This window comes from Anomaloglossus baeobatrachus, unplaced genomic scaffold (assembly GCF_048569485.1).
Source record: "Anomaloglossus baeobatrachus isolate aAnoBae1 unplaced genomic scaffold, aAnoBae1.hap1 Scaffold_87, whole genome shotgun sequence".
NCBI classification, from domain to species: domain Eukaryota; kingdom Metazoa; phylum Chordata; class Amphibia; order Anura; family Aromobatidae; genus Anomaloglossus; species Anomaloglossus baeobatrachus.
The window spans coordinates 644492-651068 of NW_027445261.1; the positions used below are offsets into that span (position 1 = coordinate 644492).

The following is a 6577-nucleotide window of genomic DNA, read 5'->3' on the forward strand; positions in this document are numbered from 1 at the left end:
ATAGCGGCTGGGAGGCAGGTAAGGAGAGGTTCCTAGTTTCTGCGGTGTCACACGGAGCGATGTGTGCTACCGCAGGAGTGACGAACTACATCGTTACTGCTGCAGTAACGATAATCGAGAATGGAGACCCATGTCACCGATGAGCGATTTTGCACGTTTTTGCAACGATGCAAAATCGCTCATCGGTATCACACGCAGCAACATCGCTAATGCGGCCGGATGTGCGTCACAAATTCCGTGACCCCAACGACTCCGCATTAGCGATGTCGCAGCGTGTAAAGCCCCCTTTAGTGGGAGTGGTGTACAGGGTCTTAGCAGTAAAGAGTATTCCATATTTCTGCCAGATACCCACAGAAATATTGAAATCTGAAAAAAGAGACTTCTGCTCATTGAAGGTAAGAACTGCTCACATAGCGTTCAACTCCACAGCAAACGAGTGCTCTAGCACTGGCATCTCAGCAGGGATATTCCCCTACTACACATGTGTGTCTAGGTCACTGTGACAGTTTACAGGACATAACTCAGGGCACCTAGACAGAAGGCAGAGGGACTACTTTCTATTTCTGGTGTAGAGCTTAGTACAATATATATATATTTATACTATTACATGGGACACATGTACCTTGTATTACCATTATTCGCTGTATATGAACCCCTTTTCTCCGGGCATTATTTGTCTATAGCATTTTTCACGAACCTGAGGCAACTGAGAACCCTTCAGTGAAGGAATTCCACTAACCCTCACAATACCTACCAGGGGCCTCCCTGCAGTAACTCAGGTAGTTGTACCCATTCTCTTTCCGCATTCTATGTGTTCTTCTTCTTTCTTCTTTTTTTTCTTTTTTCTTCTTTTTATTTCTATCATGTAGTTCAGGGGTTTATAGATATATGTCCTGCATCTCATATTTCCTTTAGTGGTGCTTCTTACCCATTCTCATATCATTTACCCTAGTATTTCATGATCCTGAGGCGACTGAGAACCCTTTAATAAAGGAATCCTTTTTCACCTGAATTGTCAAGTGATACTTACCAGTGACTATCACGTAATGTTACAGGTAGTTCCATTTTCTTCCTCTTCTTTCTCTCCTTTCTTCTTTGTCACACGGTCCATTGTGTTATAGCCCACGTGTCATGATAACACTTGTACCATCTTTTCATTTAGATTCCACCTACAATTATTTACCGATTCCAGTTCTGGAATAGGCTTTCATCATCTACTCACTAGAATTCTCAAGTTCATAAGGTACTGAGACATATACATGTTCACACCATTATAAAGAACAAAGTATAAACATTGAGGTTTTTCTCACACCCATGTTCCTGTGTTCTTTGATATGATATGTGTTCATTTCCTTCACTATATAGGATTGCAAGTTTTCCATTTGTACCTTAATGGCAATGACGCTATACAATTGAACACATATCATCCTGTTATCCATATAGGTGTGTATTTACCTGCTTGACTATTTTTGGTTGTTTGATCCAGAATGTTTCTCCAGATAGGTCATGTGGAAATTTTCTTTCCTCAGTACAAATGTTTTCACTATGGCTTTGGAAAATTTTTTTGTATGTGCATCATGGTCATTTGACCCATTGTACTCTCAAGTAGCAATATATTGTACTGTTATGTTGTACTATGTACTAATTACGTGTTTATATGGTTTTGTAACCCTTTATGATCTTAGATAACTTTATCCTTGATAAAGACCTAAAAACAAGTTCAAAACGTTGGATGAATTATCCTTTTGCACAAATAAAGAATTTTCAGCATTCTAAGAGTTCTTTTCTTACGTTATTGATCACTATAGTGTGCCAGAGCTATTTCTATTGAATTAACTCTTATTTTTTCTGAGCACCTGCTATATACACAGTGAGCCAGACATATTCAATTTTCATTCAGAAGGCAGAGGGAAGCCTTAGCAGCTGAGCCTATATCTTGGCTTGTGAGCATTAGAACAGGCCGGCGATTACAGGGTAACATGAAAAATGTCCAGCTTGCATTATGACTAGAACATGACAATATCCTTTTAAGTACTAACCTATGATGCGTTCCTAAGCAGTTGATGTTATATGTTCTACATTTCATTTTCTGCATACTTTACAAGTAGTAGAATTTGCTTTTATATAGGCAACTGGATTTTCACAATGAAAAGGCAAAGGATAACGCCCGAAAAAGACGCCATACATTATGTCAGTGCCATCACTGACAAACCTGGATTGACCATGAAATACATCAATCCCCTTAAAGGTGAGTTAAAACAAGTTTTAACTAAATTGCCTTAATATTGTCATGCATTAGAATGACTGTCTTAGGTAATGATAAATATTTTCTACAGGAAGAGGAGTGTTTGCTGAAACTGAAATCGAAAAAGGGAGTTTTGTTGCAGAATATCGAGGTGAGCTCACGTATGCACTTACGATGGTAGACAACTACTCGAGATTTATGGTTGTGGTACAAGTCAAAGATCTAATGGCCCATACTGCAGCGAAGGTCTTCCAAGCACACTTATGCAGACCTCATGGCTACTCAGAGAGAGTCCTCACAGATCAAGGCACTGCCTTTGAAGCGGAAATCTTCAAGGACTTCTGCAGCTTTTACCGATGCAGGAAGATGCGTACTACACCCTACCATGCTCAAACCAATGGTTATCAACCTGCTCAGGACTTTACCCCATATTCCAGATGTGGCCTTACAAGTGATTTATAGAGGGGTAACAATACGTTGGGATCATCGGATCTAATCTCCCTTTTTATACACCCTAAAATCTTGTTTGCGTTAGAATAAACAATAACATCATAAAGGTATAGCAGTACCGTTTCAAAGTTTCGGTGTCCCAAGCAGCATTCCATCAGCCTCTGGAAGGTTCCTGGCAAATTGCACAGCTCGAAGGGCATGCTTTTGAACTCGCAGAGACCCATCGGGGTGGCAAAGGCGGTCTTCTTCCGGTCTGCCTCAGCAACGGACACTTGCCAATAGTGACTAGTGAGATCAAGGGTAGAAAAATAATTTGCAGTTGTCAATGCAGCTAGCTATTCCTCAATACAGGGGAGTGGTGCTGTCCTTCTTCTTTAACAGGACCAACGGAGCTGCCCAGAGGCTACAACTGTCACGGATAACCCCAGCCTCCTTCATGTTGCTCAACATGTCCTTGGTACACTGGTAATGTGCAGGTAGATTTGGCTTATATCTCTCTTTGATGGGTGGGTGTGCACTTGTGGGGATGTAGTGTTTGACCCCTTTTATTTTTCAAAAGTCTAGCGGATGTTTGCTGAAGACTTGCTCGTATTCTTGCACTAGCCTGTAGACCCCCTTCTTGTGATGTGAAGGTGTGGAGTCAGTGCCTACGTGTAATTCCTTACACCACTCCTCTGGCTGACTTGGTGAGCTGTCACTGAATGGGTGGGCTGAAGCAATGGTGGATGCTGCTGTTTGGATAGCATGTGTATCTACTGAGAACAGCTTATCAATGGTGGCAAATCGGAGCAGCTTAATCTTTTGCTCTCCGCAGTTCAACACTCTCATGGGCACTCTTCCCTTCCATATTAATGAATAAAACTATGATGTAAATAGCATATAGATACCCCACAAATGCAGATAAAAGTAGGTTATGGGAAAAGGGGGAAGAGAGAAACAGGAAAATAGTGGAATAAAGTATAACTTCCAGGTGGGAGAGGAAATGGCAGCACAGCCAGTGGAGGTGAAGCAAGGGGAGCCTGCAACTAAAGAGTTGAGAGCGTTATCACATGGTGACTGAGCCTGATTGTAACGGGAGCATAGAGGTGCCGATCCTGTCTTACCTGCGTTGGTGTAGAAGTGGGTGTCCTGTGGTGGAGTCAGCTATGTGCAGTGGTGGCCATGGGTTCTTTTATGTGCGACCGTAGTAATAGCTGTGCCCACTTCCTGTATGGGAGTGGAATGCAGTGAGGCTAATGGAACGCACGCCTGCGCATTTGTGTTTAACGTCGCGCATGTGCAGAACGGAGAAAAGGCTGCGCTCACTTCCTAATGAAAGGGAGTGAGACGCAGCTGGGAAGGGAAGGGAAAAGATTAGGGTTTGGGGATGATGAAAGGGCTTTCTACGGGCAAGGATGGCAAAGGGTGGCAGTGACGGAAAGTCAGGCAGATGGTCCTGTCCTGTCCTGTCCGTCCGTCTTTTTGTATCATGAATTGGAAAGACTGCAAGGGGGAGGGGAGGTGCTTGTGCCCAAAAGGAGGAGTTATTCAGATTCATTGCAGTGGGCGGCGGCTGCAAAAAGTACCATTCTCCTTGTTTTTGCTCTGCAAAACAGCCTTTTCAAGGGTTTGGCTTGGGTGACAAAATGTCTTCTGTAGGCGTGGGTTTGTCTCCCTCTCCCTAAGATGTGTCCGGTATAGGCCAGGGTGCCACTCAAGGCCGTAACCAATTCGGGTTATAGCTTCTCGGCCTTTTGGCTAAGATCAAGTGTAGTTTCGGAGGACGCTACCTTGGTCGGTACTGGAAGGTGCCTGGGATTGCACGTCTGCCGGCCTTGAGGGAGTGTGTGCGCCTTCTGGTGACACATAGCCCTCTTGTGCCTGGACGGTTCCCAGGCAACGGGAGGCGATCACCTTTGTTATTTTGAAGTCCTACTGATAAACAGAAAAAAAAAAAATTAAATCTGTTCTTATCAGTTTAATATCTGATACGTCCCCTCTCTAGGGACCATATATTAAATGGATTTTTAGAACAAGGAGATGGAAAAAATCTTGCTCTGTCCACTCCACGCATTGACCTGGTATTGCAGTACCTCCAGGACCGGTGCACCCCTTCTTAACCGAGTTTCCAAAAGCAGAACTCAATTCACCTGATTCAAATGAGCCTCATTAGTGAATTGAAAGAAAGCAAAAACTTTATATGCACCTCAATTTGGCCAATTCACTTTTCACACTTTCACCCTTTTTTTTTATCTTTCACACCTTTTACTTGCTTTATTGATGCAAAAGCTGTGCCAAATAGCAAACTCATCTCCACTCAACTTGACCAACTCTGCTATGTCCCGTGCAGTATCTTATTCTCAGTCTTATCTAGATCATTTGCAATTGAATAGAATAGATCCCTTTTGGACACATTGGATTCAGCTGCTGCAGTGACTGCAGGTGTTAGAAGATGCAGACTTGGCATCAGGTGCTGTCTATCAGATTCCACTCCAATTAAAGCTTCCATTGTTTTTCGGTGTTTTCTTTGAGCAATGTCTTTAGTGATCTGTTGGCTCCCTCTCCTGGAGGAAGAGTTTGCTTGCTCTTGGACTTTCAAAAAGAGAGGTCATGATAGACATTTAGCTTCTGAGCCCAATTGGGGACAGTCATGGGTGATGAATGTTTTGCAACCTGCTGCGAAGCCTGATACCGCAATATAAGGAACGTCAAATACTAAGAATGGGCGGCCTATGAAAGAATTAGTACTTTCATTAAGCATACTTAAACGGCTAATTGGGAATAGACAAACTGTAAAAAGCCCTCTGAGAAAGCCCCTCTCTATCCTTTGTCAGTAAGCTTTTCTGTAGTCTGCCTGTTGATGTATTTTCCGTTTGAACAGTGCACAACATGAAGTGACGGAAAACTGGCTTGTCACAATGTCCCCCGCTGACATCACAATAGCGCTGCTGCCTAGAAAGCCAGCTGCGCAGCAGAAGTTGCTCTTTGGGTGGGATGGTGGGCTAATGTATCTATTCCTGCTTGGTGAGAGTTTGACATGATCTAGAGCAACGAGTTCCAGCGGCTAGCGGTTGATTATTGGCTGTAATGGGGCTTTCTGGCTGGTGCTAGCCTTTCTTCTTAGCACACAGGAACCACAATCCCTACACCATGCTTCGATGGATTCTCTCATCCCAGCCCAGTAAAACTACATATTTCACACAGTTATAGGCAGCCCATGGGCATTCACCTGGATTAAAACCCATAACAGCTCATAGACCAAACAATCAATCTACCACTGGACCAAAGACAGGAAGCTAAATCCACTGCCTGCGGTAACTAACTTAATCCTATAGGCTACTCACACAACAAACCCAAGAGAAAGGAAAAAAACATGGCTTCGATTATCCATCCAATGAAAACGCATAACCATTGTGAGCCATTGGACAATGCAATTGCACACATGGTGACATGGTGCACGGCCCAATGAATCAAGTCTGTACTTCATATTCACGGTTTAAGCCCTTGGGTTTTAATGTGTCCAGAGTACATATCCAGAAAGATTCCCTTTTTTTGTGCTAAGCACAAGTCAACAATACATTGTAAGCAGATTCTATTACCAGTCCCACACCATTTTGTGACGCATAATCACACAGTGGCCCAATTAAGATTCCAAGTCATCGAACATGTCCCAGCCATACGCAGAGGAGGCAATAGAATTAGGAAGCTCAAAGAAAGGGAATCTTTCTGGATATATACTCTGGGCACGTTGGAACCCAAGGGCTTAAACCATGAATATGAAGAACCGACTTGATTCATTGGGCCGTGCACATTTTTTCTAACGCCCGGTTCTTTTTCGTGTTCACACTATATATGGTTCCACTATGTATGGAGTTCCATTCTTCCTTGTTTTTTATTTGTCAT

At 43.2% G+C, this 6577-nt stretch overlaps 1 pseudogene; it reads left to right on the plus strand.

Annotated features, from left to right (window-relative positions):
* The first annotated feature begins 4583 nt into the window (after window positions 1–4583).
* Window positions 4584–4789, plus strand: LOC142288904 (U2 spliceosomal RNA; annotated as a pseudogene).
* Window positions 4790–6577: the final 1788 nt, after the last annotated feature.